Consider the following 18,353-nt stretch of genomic DNA (forward strand, 5'->3'; position numbering starts at 1 on the left):
TAACACCTAAAGTCAATCTTCAGCTTTTCCCTATTAATAAGCATGTTCCCTTATATCAGAACCTGCCGTTTAGATTGGTTAATCATTTTTCATATCTTGGGATTAAAATTAAGGATTTATTTAAGACTAATTTCTTACCTTTAATTGACCACATTACACAACTTCCCTTTAAATGGTCTCCACTTTATTTAACTTTGACTGGTCATATGAATGCTGTCAGGATTTTTATTCTGCCAAAAATTTTGTATATATTTCAGGCTTTACCGATTTTTGTTCCAAAATCCGTTTTTGATAAAGTAGACTCGAAAATTTCTTCATTTATTTGGCCAAATAAAAATCCGAGATTGGTAGAACACATCTACAGAAAGCTAAGAGAGATGGAGGCTTGGCGTTACCTAACTTTAGATTTTATTACTGGGCAATTAATATTCGACACATGAAATTTTGGTTACTTGACCAAGATACACTATCCATTCCTAATTGGGTAGTTTTGGAATTACATTCTGTTCAAGGCTATGCACTTAGCTCTATATTAGGTTCTTCTCTTCCTTCTGATTTGAAACGCTATAAACAGGTTTGCAACCCGACAGTTAAACATACCTTACGCATTTGGTTTTAGTTCCGAAAATTTTTTGATCTTAATCAATTTGTGCCATCGATTCCTATTATCGGTAATATATTTTTTCCTCCTTCCTCTATGGACTATGACTATCATGGTTTTTGGATTTATTTTCAGATGGTTCCCTCATGTCTTTTGAACCTTTAACAAGAACACATTTTTTTAGATATTTGCAAGTTAGAAATTTCCTAAATACCATACTTTCTTCCCCTCCGGTGTTACCTCCTACAAATATTTTAGACGCTATCATTAACCTTAACCCATGTCAGAAAGGTGTAACGGCTATTATTTATAATATTATCATGAAACTTAAGATAGCTCCTTTCGATAAGATTAGGACCAACTGGAAAATAGAATTGGGCCTCACTATCTCGGTGGATGACTTGGGCTCATATTTTACAACTAGGTAATACTTCCTCTATCTGTTCCAAACATTCCTTAATTCAGTTTAAAGTTGTCCATAGAGCACAAATGTCTAAAGATAAATTAGCTCGTTTTTATTCTCATATTAACCCTCTTTGTGATAGATGTCATGGCGAGATAGCTTCCTTGACCCATATGTTTTGGTCTTGTGCTACTCTCAAAACTTTTTGGAAAGACATTTTTAATATTATTTCAAAGGCTTTGAATGGTGATATTTCTCCCCATCCTATTACTGCTATATTTGGATTAACTAAAACTTCTAGCAATTTATCCCCCTCAGCGGGTAGAATGATTGCATTTCTTACTTTAATGGCAAAAAGGTGTATTTTACAACATTGGAAGGAGATTAATGCCCCAACCACGTTTTTTCTGGTTCTCTCAAACGATTCTGTGTCTAAATTTGGGGAAAAAAAATCAGAAGTAATTTTTATGCTACTTCAGTTAAATTTGATCAGACCTGGAGATCTTTTATTCAATATTTTCATTTAATGTAATTATTTTTTCTCTCTTTGATAATATATATACTCCCTTTGTGGATTTTATCTGCTATTAATGGAGGTCGGGTTCGAGGACGTGATTGTTTAATCTGGTTATGTTTACTATTTATCTAGCTACCCCATTGCTTTGCTTTGGAGCTTAGTGGCACGGTAGTTTTTTTTTTCTGTTTTTTTTTTCTTTCTCTACTGTTATATGGAAAACTAGTATACAATTATATTACCTTGTTTTTTTTTAACTAACCTATGTTGTTTTCATAGTTTTTTGTATTAATACCTCTTGTATATCCATATCGTAACAATGTATTGGTTGCTATATGTTTTATCCTGTGTGTACTAATTTAATAAAAAGATTTTAAAACGAAAAAGACTTACCCTTCCTCAAGTCTACATACTTTTTTCTGGTATTACTGACGTCGTGAGTACTCAGCTAGCTTATCTGCCTCACCTCTGTATGCCTCTTTGTCACCCTCTGAAATCCTGCCAGCAATAGTTGTTTCGTAGGCAAATTTATAAATGCTGTTTGAGTTGTGCCTAACCACACAGTCGTCGGTATAGAGAAAGCACGTATTACTGGAGTGCGCCTGTGCTGATGGTCTGCGAGAACGAGATCCCATTTCCCATCGGCACGGACGATGGTTTCCGATGAGGAAGCTGCAGAAGAAGCAACAAAGGCTCAGGTTTGGGAGAATTTTGATTGGAACTGAGGTTACGATTGTGTTGAATGCTGAACTGTAGCCAATACACAGCAGCCTTAACTTGCGGAGTTGCCTTGTTGCCTTCGTCGTTCTTGGCTGTGGATTTTAGGATTCAGTAGGGGCTGTTAGAGTGGCTCAGACAAGTAACTGCAATGCGTTCTGTAGACGATGCACACTGAAGCCGCTGTACGTGATTGGTGGAGAAAGTGTGTGTTTGGGTTGTGGTGGGGTGGGTGTAAAATGTGTGCAGATTTAGCAGGCTACTCTCTTCTGGGCAGCGTCGAGCATCTCGAGGTTTGTTGGAGTTGTTTTCAGCCAAACAGTGGAAAGTATCGAACATATTCTTGGTTTGTGATTTTGTTTTAGATTGGAAAAGGCCATGATATGTTAGGAGGTGAGCGGGTATTCGCAAGATGGCCAGCCTCTGATCTGCACTTGATGCCACCGTGTTTCTGTGGCTGGTCTGCTGGAGACCTGGGTCAACGCTGGCAAGTCCAGCACGCATTCTCCATTCACCATCACCCTCAAGAAGATGCATTGCTGAATCAAGCTGAACGTGAAGGGAATACTATGAATGCCAAGGATAGGTGCTCGGATTCTGTCACTGGAGATTATTACTCTGGCAATTGTTCAGCTTTTGTAGTACAAATATTACTTATCATCTCATACCTCATCTTGTACAGTCACCCAAGCACTGTTTTATTTGCTGAGTTATGCGTGGACATGCTTCATGGTGCAACCATCAGCGAATGCCCTCAGTGTCGACCTTGACCAGTTTTACTAGATCTGCACGCTGGATTAAACTGTATAGCAGTCATTCTCACGTAACTTCGGGAGTTTCGTTCTCGGTTGATACTCGGGGCAAGACTCTAAGGAAATATGATTGTGGTCCTGGCGAAATCCAATCTGGGCATCAATGAGTAGATTATCAATGCCAAAACAGCACTTGGTAGCTCTGTGCCTAACAGCTTCCACCATCTTGAGACGAGAGTGAATGAGTGGAAAACCATAAACATGGGAAAGTCTGCAGATGCTGGAAATCCAAAGCAACAGACACAAAATGCCGGAGCAACTAAGCACGTCAGCAGCATCTATGGAAATAAATAGGCAGTCGAAGTTTTGGGCCGAAACCCTTCTTCAGAACTGTTGTGGTCTAAATTTGTGAACTTTCGAGTCAGTGGAAATTATTTGGATTACCTTTGGTCCCTTCTCATGAACAGGACATAACTGTGTCATTTCCACGCTGTCGATTAGATACCAGTGACATAACTCTAATGGGACATCTTGGCTAGATGCACAGTTAGTACCGGAGAACAGTCTTCAATTCTACAACTGGAATATCGTCCAGCCCCACGACCTTTGGCACATGTAGTGATCTTGGGAATTTTTTGATTTCACATGGAGAAAATACGCTGGCATGACGACTGGCTTCTGCAAAGATTGATATTCAGTTTGGCAATTACTGTGGTTGTAAATGTTCCATCCTTTTCTTTAGCATCATTCGAAGGACTCTGTCATGAATAATAATGAGGAAATTCGGGGATACACTCGACCCTGTTGCAGTTGATTACCTCAGTACAGAACCAGATTTAGTCGTGCTGCAGAAATTTGATATGATCTGTTGGCTGCGAGATAGATTAGCCCTGCTCTTGCAGGTTGTCTAGCTCCCGTACTAAAGCTACACTAGATAAGAACTTCAGTCATATTTAGAGGATGACCGTTTCTGCCCCCGGCGCGCACTGCTAATTGAAGTACTGTAGTTCTCCAGGCTTGAGAGCGGGTCGCGCTGGGCCATGTGTTACACAGTGCCATGGCAGACATTTCCACCGCGACCCTTTTCATCTCATTGCTGTCCGGTTTTGCTCTGCCTTTCCTATTCCAAATCAACCCATTTAGCCTGATGTTTATGCACACAAGCGGATTGTATGAAGATGGAAGTTTGTATCCTTGTGTTACGTCTACATGTTATCATTAATGCTCTTTGACTAGCCATATTTCATTAATTCCCATGTACAAGATCCCATTTCTATTCTGCCTGTTCATTTCTCAATCGTTTCGTTTATTTATTTATTTTCTGGTTAATCTTATTTCTGTTGGTCTTCCGTGTTCTGTCGTGATGAAACGTGCACCTTACTTCTTTTACTTTCAGTTTCAGAGTTCTCAAAGCAGGATTGCTTTCACCGCCCAAAGATGGACCAGAGGTGGGTTCCTTTAAGCAGGGTGTGTTTCTCCCACCAGACTGAGTGAATTATGATCATTTCGTTAACCTGTTTCTTCCAAGTAGCTAAACATTCTCTTCCTGTACTTTAACAGGACTCTGAAGATGCTTAGGAGTAACCTATGTAAATACACCCCTCCCGAGGGCCGTGCAGACTGTATAAACATCTTGTTGTTCGGCAGGGCGGGGGCTGGAACAACATCCGTCATCGATTCATTCCTCTGTGCTCTGTCTGCAGATAGCAGAACCATAACCCATGTCCGGACGAGAGACAATTCCGGCTCTCTATCACAGCAGGTATACGCACTGCCGTTAATTTAATTGAAACAAACGGGCAATATATATTGCTGCACTCGTTTCCCGTTCTCCGTCTCCCTGGTGTACCCGAGTGTTCGTTTCAGAAGTAGTGAAATATACAATAAACCTCACTCCAAACTATTGGTTCCAAAGCAACCAGGGAGGTCCTGACGCTAGGAAAAGGGCCAGTTAAATACAAAACCCTAATATCAGTGAACCTGCTGGGATTCACGGAGTTTCATTTGGACCCTGAATGGATAGAACTGGAAGAGTTTCACATTTACAGGAACCAACACCTGAAAATCACTCTCACTGAGTTCCGTGATGACTGATAGATTTTAAAACGAACTCCAGGTCTCAGTCACCGCGATGTGGGGCGAAATCTCGGTCTCTCGGTTATTTGTCCAGAATGGAGCTTCTAGATAACCAGGCTCTCAGATCTGTCTGGCAGAGGGAAAGCAGAAAATTGCAATCTGTAAAGTGAAACAGCGACGGTTAATGTTGAAAATACTTAGTAGGTTAGGCATTGACATTAGGGAAAGAAACACGCATGATTAATGTTAAAAGAACATCACTCAGAAACATCCCATGTTCCCTTCTCCGTGGATGTTGCCTAATCTGATGAATATTCTCCACGTTCTCTTGATCTCGTGCCGCAATTCTATTCCTGTGAATTTTGTCTCCTCCGTGAAACGGAAAGTTGCAGATTTGAAGATGACTCCAGTTACTTAAACAGTGATCCATGATAACATTGCTGCAGTCAAACTATCTCAGGGTCTGCGTCCCAAAATTTTAGTCAACAGGATGAAAAAAGGCGGACAAAATAGAAAAAGGCAAACACAGGACTGAGGGTATTGTATTTGAATGCACACAGTATGCGGAATAAGGTAGATGAACTTACAGCACAGTTGCAGACTGGCAGATATGGCGTTGTAGGCATCACGGAGTCATGGCTGAAATAAGATTATTGATGGGAGGTTAATGTCCAAGGATACAGAATTTTATGGAAAAGACGGGCAAGAAAGTAGAAGGGATGGTTTCGGCTTTGTTCTGTTGGTAAAAAAATGAAATCAAATTATTAAACAGAGGTGACATAGGTTTGGAAGGTGTTGATTCATTGTGGATAGAGCTAAGCAACTGCATGAGTAAAAAGACTCAGACGGGCATTCTGTACAGACCCCAAATAATAGTGAGGATGTGACTAACAAATTACAACGGGAGATAGAAAATTTATAGCAAAAAGGGAATGACACAATAGTCATGGGTGACTTCAATATGCAGGTAGATGGGGAAAATTAGATTGGCGTTGGATTCCACGAGTGAGAATTTCACAGTGCCTATGAGAAAACTTCTTAGCCAGCTATTGATTGAGCCCACTTGGTGATTAGATATTCTGGATTTGGTGTTGTGCAATGAAACAGAATTGATTTAAGAAGCTGAAGTAAAGGAACACATAGGGATGGATCATAATATGATTGAATTCACCCTTAAATTTGGGAGAGGAGAATCTAAGGTCAGATGTATCAGTATTACAATGGAGTAAACGAAATTACAAAGGCATGAGAGAGGAGATGGCCAGAAATGATTGGAAAAGAACACTGGCAGGGATGATGGTAGAGCAGTAATGGCTGGAATTTCTGGAAGTCACGGGATGTATATATACCAAAGAAGAAGTGTATTCTAAAGAAAAAAACAACTCAACTGAGGCTAAGAACAGAAGTCAAAGCCAAGATAAAAGCCAAAGAGAGGGCATCAACAAATAGTGGGAAGTTAGAGGATTGGGAAGCTTTAAAAAAAAACAACAGAAGGCAAGTAAAAACTCATTAAGAAGGTAAATATGGAATATGAAAGTAAGCTAGCCAAAAAAAGGATACCAAAAATTTCTTTGGATACATAAAGTGTAAAAGAAAGACGACAGTGGATATCAGACCATTGGAAAACGATATTGGAGAGGTAGTAATGAGGGACAACGAAGTGACTAAAGAATTGAATAAATATTTTGCATCAATCTTCACTGTGGAAAACATCATCAGTGTGGTGGAAGTTCCAGGTGTGAAGTTGACATTACTAGAGAGAAAGCTCTTGGGAAACTGAAAGGTCTGAAGGTAGATAAGTCATCTGAACCAGATGGTATACACCCCAGAGTTCTGAAAGAGGTAGCTGAATAGATCAAGAAAGCATTAGTAATGATCTTTTAAGAATCACTCTTTTCTGGAATGGTTCGAAAAGACTGGAAATTTGCAGATGTCATTCCACTCTTCAAGAAGAGAGAGAGGCAGTAGAAATGAAACTGTAGACCAGTTAGTCTGACCTCACTGGTTGGGAAAATGTTGGAGTCCCTTATTAAGGATGAGGTCTCAGGCTACTTGGAGACACGTGATAAAATAGGCCGTAATCATCATGGTTTCCTTGGGGTAAAATCATGCCTGAAAAATCTGTTGAATTCTTTGAAGAAATAACAAGCAGGAGAGACAAAGGAGAATCGGTTGATGTTGTCAACTTGGATTTTCAGAAGGCCTTTGACAAGGTGCCACAAATTAGGTTGCTTAACAAGCTATAAGGCCATGGTTTTACAGGAAAGATTCTAGCATGGATAAAACAGAGGCTGATTGACAGGAGACAAAGAGTGAGAATGAAGGGAGCCTTCTCTGCTCGGTTGTCGATCACTAGTGGTTATCCACAAGAGTCTGTGTTGGGATCTATACGTTTTAAGTTATATGTCAATGATTTCCATGATGGAATTGATTGCTTTGTTGCAAAATTTGCAGATGACATGAAGATAGATGGAGGGGCAGGTAGCTTTGAGGAAGTAGAGAGGCCACATAGGGATTTAGGCAGATTAAGAGAATGAGCAAAGAAATGGCAGATGGAATACAGTGTTGGGAAGTGTATGGTCATGCACCTTGGTAGAAGGAATGAAAGGGTTGACTATTTTCTAAATGGAGAGAAAATACAAAAAACTGCGGTGCAAAGGGACTTGGGAGTCTGAGCAGGGGTTCCTAAAGGTTAGTTTACAGGTTGAGTCTGTGGTGAGGAAAGCAAATGCAATGTTAGCATTGATTTCAAGCGGACTAGAATATAAAAGCAAGGATGTAATGTTGAAACTTTATAAAACACTGGTGAGGCCTCACTTGGTGTATTGTGATCTATTTTGGTCCCCTTATCTTAGAAACGATATGTTGAAAATGGAGAGGTTTCAAAGGATGTTCACAGAAATGAATCTAGGATTGAAAGACTTGTCATGTGAGGAACATTTGATGGCTCTGGGCCTGTATTCACTAGAATTCAGAAAAAAAAATGAGAGCTGAGCTCATTCAAACCTTATGAATGGTGAAAGGCCTTGATAGAGTAGATGTGGAGAGGGTGTTTTCTATGGTGGTACAGTCTAAGACTAGAGGACACAGCCTCAGAATAGAGGGGTGTCCTTTAAGAATGGAGATGAGGAGGAATTTCTTCCGTCAGAGAGTGCTGAATCTGTGGAATTCTTTGCCAAAGGCAGCTGTAGAGGCCAGGTCTTTATTTATATTTAAGGCAGAGGTTGATAGATTCTTGATTTGTCAGGTCACGAAGGTGATACAGGGAGAAGGCTGGAGACTATGGCGGAGAGAAAAATTGGATCAGCCATGATGAAATAGTGGAGCAGACTCGATGGACCAAATGGCCTAGTTCTGCTTCTATATCTTATAGTGTCATGGTCTTAAATGTCCCAGGGGCTGGACCAGGCATACAACACAGAGCATGGAAGGAGATTGTTGCATCATTAGAGATGGCCTTTGCATCCTCACTGGCCACAGGAGTCATACCAGGATGGTAACCATTTCCATCAGTTCTAGAAGGGTATTGGAATCAGAATCAGAATCAAGCTTAATATCACTAGCATTTGTTGGGAAATATATGAAATTCGCAACAGCAGTACAATACAATATATGACAAATATAGAAATAATCCTGAATTATGGTAAGCATATCCATGTATATAAAAGAGTTAAGTTAAAATAAGTTGTGCAAAAATAGTACTAAATTTTAACAAAAAGAAGTGAGGTAGTGTTCATGGCTTCAGTGTGTCCACTTAGAAATCAGATGGCAGAGAGGAAGAAGCTGTTGCTGGATTGTTGAGTGTGCACCTTCAGGCTCTGTATGTCCTTCCTAATGGTAATAATGAGAAGAGGACATGTTCTCGGATGTGGGGCCCTTAATAATTGACACTCCTTGAAAGTGCTTGGATTCTATGGAGGCTAGTACCCATGATGGAGCTGACTAGTTACTTTGATGCTGTGCAGTAACCCCCCCACTGCCCTCCCAATTCCAGTGGGTAATACTGCCAGTCAGAATGTTCTGCACAGTACGACTGTAGATAATTTTGAGTGGTTTAAGTGACAAACTAAATCTCCTCAACTTCTTAATTAAATATTGCCACTGTTGTGCCATCATTATAGCTGCACTTCTATGTTGCGAACAGGTTATGTCCTCAGAGATATTGACACCAAGGATCTTGAACTTGCTCACTCAGGATAGAGTTAATCCTGAAAATAGACCAGTGAGTCTTATATTAGTAATGGGAAATGATTGGAGACGATTCTTAAAAACAGAATATGAGTATCTGAGAAGCATATTCTGATTACTGATACTTGGCATAGCTTTATGAGGAGCAGGATGAGTTTATCTTTTTAGATGAATTTTCAAAAAATATGTAGAGTGGTGGATATGGTGAATAGAGATTTTATTCAGTCCTTTGACAGTGCTCATTGAGAAATTCAGAAGCCATGGGATCTTGTGAAACTTGGCTTCACAGATTCAGAAGGCTAAAGGTAGTAGTCGATGGAGCATATTCTGTCTGGAGTTGCCTGCCTAGCGGTGGCCTACAGGAATCTGTTGCATAATCCTTACTCTTTGTGATTTTTATAGATGACATGGAAGAGAAAATAGTTTGTGATGTTGTAGATAACGTAGAAAGTTGTTGTATATTACAGATAGATAATTCAGAGTTGGACTGAGAAGTATCAGATCGATTTCAAGCCAAAGAATTGTGAAGTGATTCACTTTGAAAGATCGAACATGAATGCACAGTACAAAATTAATAGCAGGATTGGTAACTATATGGAGGAACAGAGGGATCTGGGGTGCATGTCCATAGATCCCTCAAAGTTGCTTTGTAAGTTGATAGGCTGGACGAGAGGCTATGTGGAGCATTGCTTCCTAAGTCAGGGAATGGATTTAAGAGTTCTGAGTTAATTGTTCAGCTCTATAAAATGCTGTTTGACCACATATGGAGCATTGCGGTCAGCTCTGGTTGCCTCATTATAGGAATGACGTGGAAGTTTGATGTGTGTGGAGGTTTACCAGGAAGTAGTCTGGCTTGGAGGCTCTGTCTTACGAGGAAGGTTTCAGAGAGCTAGGCTTTTCTCTTTGGAATGAAGGAGGATGAGCGCCAACTTCATGGATACATATAATAAGGTAAAAGGCATCTATTATCCAGTGCAGCAATGACTAATATGACAGCACAATGTGATTGAATGGATGTATAGGGGGATGTCAGAAATAGTTTTCTTTTACACAGAGAGTGGAACGTCAATGGTAGGTGCCGATGGGCAAGATACAGGCAAATGCATTATGGACATTTTAGAGACTCTTAGGCACATTGATTAAGATGCAAATAGAGATATACATGGAAAGGAAAAGCTAGATTAATCCTGGAGTGGATTAAAGGTTCAGCTGAAGAGTTTGTACTGTGCTTCACTGTTCTATATTGTCCCATGTTATGGGACATCTTGTCACTGAGGAGAGAGCAGAGAGTTCTCTCATGCCCTGGAATGTCCCATCTCTGAAGGGAGAACAGGGAGTCCTTCTATGTCCCAGAATACTCTGTCTCTGAGGGAAGATCAGAGATTTCACCTGTGTCCCAGAGCCAAACTTAACCTTCAGCCAACAACACAAAGGCAGATATTCTGCTAGTTACTATTCTACTGCTTAAATGATCTTGATATGTAAAGATTGACTGACGTTTTCCCTACATTACATAGAGTCTGTTCTCCATGAAGGTGCCATACAAATATATGTCTGCTTGAAAATTCACAGCTCAGATCCTACAGAAAAGAGAAGTTACAGTTTTGGGATTTACCTGGATTGAGTGCACTGAAGAACACAGATCGGAGAAAGAGAGTGCTACAGATGATCCTGGAAGGAAGAGTTCCCCTTGGAACACATGTGAGTTTCCTACATTACTTAATAATTTGGATACACACCACTGGAGTCTCAATAAACACTGAGCAACCTAAAAGAGAGAGAAAGAAGCAATATGCCCTGGGATTTTTTCTTTCACATCACCCATAGTTCAGAAGATGTGGTTACCAGCTATGTTGGAGTTGAACTTGCGATCTTGGCTCATGGGGTGGTGCACTGTGTAAAATACATTAAAGATAAATAGTAGCATCACACAGACCGAAGGGTAATATACAAAGAAATAAGAATTGAGATTACCCCGCAGTAGAACACTGGGACACAGTGGCAGAGATTAATTTAAGAGGAATGAAAGGAAATGTAGCAGTTAGTGTAATGCATTTCAGCATGAACGATCAGTGATCGATCATCAATTCATGCTGCTGTCTGCAAGTAGTTTTTCACGTGACTGCACTGGTTCCCTGCAGATTCTCCAAAACTGCAAAGACTTAGGGTTTAGTGTTAGTAAGTTGTAGGCATTTTATTTTGGCACTGGAACATGGAGACACTTCTGGTCTGTCCCTAGCACATATTCAGACTCTGTTGGAGGTTGACCCACACAATCTTATTTCACCATATGCTTCCATATATGTGTAAGCTAATCTCCATCCCTCCAGTAACACACAGGGACACAGTATCTGTGGTTGGTTCTATGGTAAGATGTGGGGATAGAGCTTGTTTACTTTTAGTTGCAGCAGAGGGAGGGGGTGACACCAACTTTTCAACTTTTTTCCCCCAATTGGCTTATTGTGTTGTCGTTTAGCTTATAAAAGCAAGTTCAGGTGAATGGCTTTGTCTATTTGAAAGTGGGTTGAGAAACAGGTGAGTTTCAGGTAAGAACAGATAAAGCTTTTATTTTTCTGTTTATCCTTGTATATGAGTTACTGTAGGCAAATCGATGTCATGACCTTGGAATGCTCCCCCTGCAAAAAAAATGGGAAGTCTAGAATCACCATGAGTAGATCTGTGGGAAGTTCATGCAGGTGCAACTCCTGATGAACTGGGTCAAGGAATCTCAGGTTCAGTGGAATGTTGACAGGACTTTCGGGAAGCTAAGAATAGAAGACTGAAGGAGTCACAACTATGATGCAGGCTACTGTCGGATTGGTAACCACCAAACAAGAAGTTACTGGAGTAGGCAAGAGTCAGGTTTTTCCAGTTGCAAATCGCTTGAGTAACAGGAGTACCTCTTTGGATATTATTGTGGTTATGACTGTAAAGTGTACAACAGCAGTGTATCCAGCTCTGAGACAAAGGAGGGAAGGCTGACATCATCAGAAGGAGATAGAAAATTTATAAAGCAGTACTCCTGGGTTGCAAGCTCAGGATTACTACCCGTGCCATCCACCAGTGAAGTGACAGTTCAATATGTGACTAAGGAGCTGCTTCAGATGGGAGGGTATTCTTCTTACTTAAGGATCATTCAGGGCAACTGGGACCTATAAAATCAGGACAATTTGCATCGGAACTTCAGGGGCTTTGATAATGCTACTCGAAGCAGTTTAAGCTAGAGTGACAGGGAGATGGTAATCTTAGCAGTGGGGCAACAAGAGCTATGGTTAAGGGCAAGAAGGATAGCATGATAAGCATGAGTGAATGAATATAAGAGGAAGGCCAATAAACATGGTGGACTGATGGGCTGAAACATGTTTATTTCAATGCTAGCAATATAACGGTGAAAGAGGGTAAACTTGGAGCCTGGATTGCAATGATGCTGCTTTTTCAAAAAGAATGTGGGACAGGACAAGTAACTCAATGTTCCTGGATTTCATTGTTTTAGACATGATAGGGGGAGGAGCAAAATAAATGTTGAAGTGTTTGCACTACTCTTAAGACAGAAAGACAGAGCAGTACTCAAACAAGACACACCGGAAGGCTGATCCACAGAGGCAATTTGTGTGGAGATCAGAAATAAGAAATATACGACTACATTGATGGGATCATGCTATATTTCTTCTAATAGCCACCAAGAGGTGGAGGAATAGATCTGCCAACAGATTATGAATAGCTGCAGAAAAATAGACAAAGGGTTATCATAGTGGAAGACTTCATCTTACCCCTAAATGATTAAAACATACTTAATACAAGAAGCACAGATGGGTATGTCTTCAGTACGAAAAAGAGGGTTTCTTATAACAGTCTGTGAGGGCCCAGCTAGAGGAGAAATTATATTATACCAAGTTTTAGGAAGTATGCCAGACTGGATGACAGCACAATTGACAATGGATAAAAAGTTTGGAAACTGGACGGACCACAAGAACCTCGCATACATCCAAACCGCCAAACGCCAGAATTCCCGCCAAGCCCGTTGTGCATTATTTTTTGGCCATTTCAGAATCACACTCACCCATCGTCCTGGCTCCAAGAACGGAAAGCCCGATGCTCGCTCCCATCAATATGTCTCCGAGGAGGGCCTTCCCACCCCCGATACTATCCTTCCACCGTCCTGTGTGGTGGCTGCCCTCACCTGGGAGATCGAATCCATAGTCAAAGAGGCCCAACAGACTCAACCTGACCCAGGCAACGGACCCTCCCCTCCCCCTCCAATCGCCTCTTCGTGCCTGACTCTGTTCGGTCTCAGGTTCTCCAGTGGAGGCACACTTCTCGTTTCGCCTGCCATCCCGGAATCGATCGAACCCTGTCCCTTCTGAAGCAACATTTCTGGTGGCCCACCATGGATGCTGACGCTCGCTCCTTCATCTCTGCCTGTTCTGTTTGTGACTGCGGAAAAGCCTCCCATCAACCACCTGCTGGGTTGCCTCGCCCCTACCTGTCCCTAGCCGCCCTTGGTCGCACATTGCTCTGGATTTCGTTACTGGACTACCCCCTTCACATGGTAACACTGCTGTACTCACCGTGGTGGACCGTTTCTCCAAAGCCGTGCAGTTCGTAGTCCTTCCCAGCCCGTGAAACAGCCGACCTCCTTATCCATCACGTCTTCCACCTTCATGGAATTCCCTCTGATATCATTTCTGACCGGGGCACCCAATTCATCTCACAAGTCTGGAGATCCTTTCGTCAAGCCCTTGGAGCCTCAGTAAGTCTGTCTTCCAGTTTCTATCTGCAGACTAACGGTCAAACGGAACGAGCAAACCAAGATTTGGAAGCAGCACTGCGCTGCATATCCGCTAACAACCCGTCATCAGTCGCTTGGGTAGAGTAGGCCCACAACTCCCTTGTCAGCACCGCAACAGGAATGTCTCCTTTCGAATGCTCCCTTGGTTACCAACCCCCTCTGTTTCCTGCCCATGAAGATGACATTGCCGTGCCTTCAGTTCAGGTCTATCTCCGCCGGTGCCGCAAGGTCTGGAAGGATACACGCGCGGCATGTTCCGCTCAGCTGACCGCAACCAGAGGATTGCCAATCGCCATCGAATTCCTGCACCCAATTATCGGCCTGGTCAGAAGGGTTGGCTCTCTTCTAAAGACATCCCCCTCAAGAATCAATCCAAAAAACTCGCCCCTCGCTACCTCGGATCATTCGAAACTGAGAGCATTATCAACCCCTCGGTAGTCAGACTCAAACTGCCCAGACTCATGCATATTCATCCCACGTTCCACGTCTCCCAACTGAAACCTGTGTATTTCACCCTTTGTGCCCTCCCGCTGAACTTCCTAAACCCGTCTGGATCATTGACGATTACCCAGTTTACACCGTCCGGCGAATACTGGATATGCGCCGCCGAGGCAGGTCGATTGGGAGAGATACAGTCCTGAGGAGTCCACCTGGATTCCCCACTCCTTCATTTTAGACCCTTCCCTCATCCGAGATTTCCATCCTGACAATCCGGACAAGCCTGGTGGTTCGCCTGGAGACCCTGTTGAGGGATGGAACTGTCACGGTCCCGACCGTTAATTCCCCATTTTCTCTTAATTCCCTTTGATTGTGCCACAGTTCCGACTGTTAATTCCCCATTTTCTCCTAATTCCCTTTGATGGCGACACACCTGGTTTTTATCAAGACCTGCAGCATAAGAACCCCAGCTTTGCAACCACTAGTTGCCAGATGGTTTGTTTCTACCTGTGTGGTAATTAACGTCTCCCAGCAGTTTAGGACTGTGTGTTCTAAATTTTGCTTCAATACCGAGAATTACCTGTGAAACTCAGTCTCTTCGTGTCAAGATAAGTTTTCTAAGTTCTACTCCAGTTCCGAGGTTTATCTGTGGAACCCAATCTCTCTGTGTCAAGATAAGTCTTTTAAGTTTTACTTCAGCACCAAGGTTTATCTGTGTTACTCCGTCTCACCGTGCTAAGAAAAGCTTTGTCCGCTGCTTCCCTTTCTCTGCTCTGTGTCAAGATCAGTTCTGGCTGTCTCCTGCTTTCCTGCACTCTCTCCTGTTTGCTGTTCAATGCTCACACCTGTGCCTACATCCTGACACAACCTCCGTGTGAGTCCTGTGCTTGGGTTCGCCTCGTTCATTGCAACAATACTTTGAATTAGTAATTATGGGGCAGAGCAAAGTTGCTGATAGAATTTGAAAAGCAGCAAAAGCAGAATGGGCATGTTTTCATAATCAGGAAATACAACACAGAAACAATACCTTAGGCCCATCTGGTGCGTGCTTAGACACTTAAACAGCATTCTATCATTGATCTGCACCCTGGCCTTAGCCCTCCATACCCCAAACATTCATCTATCTATCCAGACATCTCAAATGCTGTAATCGAGCTTTTGTGCACTTCTTGCACTGGCAGCTCATTCCACACTCTCACAACCCTCTGAGTGAGAGTTTCTCCTCATGTTCCCCTTAAACTTTTCCCATTTCACTCTTAACCCATGACCACTAGCTGTAATCTCACAAAACTTCAGTGGAAAAAGCCTCCTTGCATTTACTCTATCCATACCCTTCTTAATTTTGTATATCTCTATCAAAGCTTCCCTCTTCTACTTTCCACTGAATAAAACTCTAACCTATTCAATCCTTACTTATGACTCAGGTTCTCCAGTCCTAGCAAGATCCTTGTAAGTTTTCCCAGTACTCTTTCTATTTTATTTACATGTTCCTGTAGGTTTCTGACCGAAACTACACACAATACTCCAATTCCAGCCTCAACAATGTGTTATACAACTTCAACAGAATATCCCATGTCCTATACTCAATGTTTAATATACAAAGGTCAATGTGCCAAAAGTTTTCTTGACCCCATATACCTATGACACCACTTTCATTGGACCTGTATTCTCAGATCCCTTTGTTCTACCACACTCCTCAGTGCCCTACCATTCACTGTGTAAGAACCACCCTGGTTGGTCCTCCTGAAGTGCAACACCTCTCAATGGTCGGCATTAAATTCCATCTGTGATTTCCCAGCCTATTTTTGCAGCTAGTTGAGATAGCACTGCAAGCATTGACAGTCTTCCTCGCTGTCCACTGCACTCCCAAGCTTAGTGTCTTTCGCAAATTTTCTGATCCAATTGACCACATTATTCTACAGATCACTTATGCAGGTAACAAACAACAGATCAGTACCGATCCCTGCTGCACTCTACGAGTACAAGCCTCAAGTCAAAAAAGCAACCATGTACTACTGCTCTCTGGCTTCTTTCACAAAGCCGATGTCTAATCCAATTTACTACCTCAACTGGATTGTCGGGCAACTGATCATTCATGACCAACATCCCATGCAAGAACCTGTCAAATGCTTTGCTGAAGTCCATGGTCCTCAACATCCACTGCTTGCCTTCATGAACTTTTCTGGCAACTTCTTCGAAAAGCTCTATTGGTTAGACTTAACTACTACGCAAAAAGCAATTCTGATATCCCCAATCAGCCCTTGTCTATCTAAACACTCACATATCCATTCTCTTACAAACCTTCCAATATCTATCCCACGAATGATATCAGAATGATTGGCCTATAACTTCCTGGTTTATATTTAGAGCATTTCTTAAACAGCAGATCAGTTTTAGCTATCCTCCATTCCCCTGGTGCCTTCCCTGTCAGTAATTATGATATAAATATTTCTGCTAAGGTGCCTGCTATTTCTGCTGTTGCTTCTGACAGGGTCCAGGCAAACACCTTGTCAGGTCCTGGGGATTTATCAACCCTAATTTGCTTCATGTCAGCAAAGATCTTCTCCTCTGTAATCTGTACAGTGTGCACAATCTCACTATTACTTTGCCTCCTTGCTCTAGACTCTGTCCATCTCCCAAGTAACTACGGATGCAAAGCATTAATTCCTGATCTGCCCCATCTCTTTTGATTCCATGCATACATTACCATTCTGATCTTTCAGAGGACCAGTTTCATCCCATGTGGTCGCTTTGCCATTGACATGTCTGTAGAATCTCTGAATTTTCCCTCACCTTGTCTGCTAGGGCAGCCTTGTGCTTTATTCTAGCCCTCCTGATTTATTTCTTATGAGTCCTCCTTCTTTTCTTATACTTAATAAGTACTTTATTTGTCCCTGCCTGCCTTTATTTTACTTAATTTATTTATAAAGCTTTTTTTTTCAGCTGGGGGCATCAATATCTCTTGAAAACCAAGGTTCCTGAAGCCTGCTGTCTCTAATTTTCACACTGGCAGTACATACAAATTTTTGTACTGTCAAAATGTCTCCAACTTACCAAGTACACCTTTGCCAGAAGACAGCCTGTCCCAAACTACACTTACCAGATCCTTTCTGATATCATCAAAATAGGCCTTTAACTGATTTTGAATCTCAGCCCACTGAACTTTTTTCGGATTAACATTGAAGGTAATGGCACTATGATCACTAGATGCAACATGTTCCTCATACACACACTTCTGCCACCAGCACTGTCTCATCCCCAAATAAGAGGTCAAGTATCGCCCACTCTTCTGTTGGGACTTCTATGTACTGATTAAGAAAACTTTCCCAAACACATTTGACAAACTCTAACCCATCTAGTCCTATTACAGTATGGGAGTCTCAGTCAACATATGGAAAGGTAAAATCACATAGTTTAACACCCTTATGTTTCTTGAAACAGACTCTCCACAAATAGTTCTTCTATATCCCACTGACTGTTGCTTGGATACTATAGCCCAATTAACATGGTCACACCTTTTATATTCCTCCGTTCTATCCATAAAGCCTGATGATTGTGATAAGCTTTACAATTGTGAGCCTCACCTTAATGGTGGGGAAGCAACTGCAGATGATACTGAGGGGTACGATTGATATGCATTTAGAAAGCCGTGTCCTGTTTAAGGACAGTCAGCATATCTTTCTGCAGCTTGAAGGCAGGGGTTTGATCCAAAATATTGTCAGTTCTTACTTACCATAGATACTGCTCATACAGAAAATTGTGATTTTCTGCAGGGCAGGTTATACGTTACAAACTTGATTAACTTTTCGAAGGAGCTTTCAGAGGAGCTTAATAAGGCAAGGCAGTGCCTCGTGTACACTGATCTCACCTTATCA

The sequence above is a fragment of the Mobula birostris genome, chromosome 8 (genome assembly GCF_030028105.1).
Source record: "Mobula birostris isolate sMobBir1 chromosome 8, sMobBir1.hap1, whole genome shotgun sequence".
Lineage (NCBI taxonomy): Eukaryota > Metazoa > Chordata > Chondrichthyes > Myliobatiformes > Myliobatidae > Mobula > Mobula birostris.